Genomic DNA, 555 nt, shown 5'->3' on the forward strand with positions numbered 1-555 from the left:
TCAAAAGATCAACTTTACTACTTATTACGATACGTCCACTTGCGGAATAAAATCGACAACAATATACACCTGCATTTCACATGGCAACCAAATGGATGTGTAGCTGCCCACAGTTAGCAAGTAAAACGACAGATTTTTCCACCATTCAGATCCATTTTGTAATATCCCGAAAATTTTGTAGAACAGAATTTAATTTTTTTATGCTATATTTTAATGTTTTAAAAGATTAGAGACTAAAATATATAGTAAATTTCTATTTTATTTGAGATAAAATGTAGATATTGGCGGAGCAATAATTAGCATATGAATATTGGGCTCGTTGGATATATCGTAATAAATCATGCATGTTAGGCTCGAGGAAAAGTTAATTTGAGTTACGGAGCCCAAGTTATAGATGTTGAAATATATAGCTTTAATTATATTTTAATTTATTATTTAATAAATTCAAAATTTTGGTAGATCTCAAGTGACGTGTAGCAAGATTTTTTGGTAGGTTGGTGATTAATATATAATTAAAAAAAAAAACAAAAGAAGGGGGGGGGGGGGGGGGGGGGG

This window comes from Olea europaea, unplaced genomic scaffold (assembly GCF_002742605.1).
Source record: "Olea europaea var. sylvestris unplaced genomic scaffold, O_europaea_v1 scaffold2469, whole genome shotgun sequence".
NCBI lineage: Eukaryota > Viridiplantae > Streptophyta > Magnoliopsida > Lamiales > Oleaceae > Olea > Olea europaea.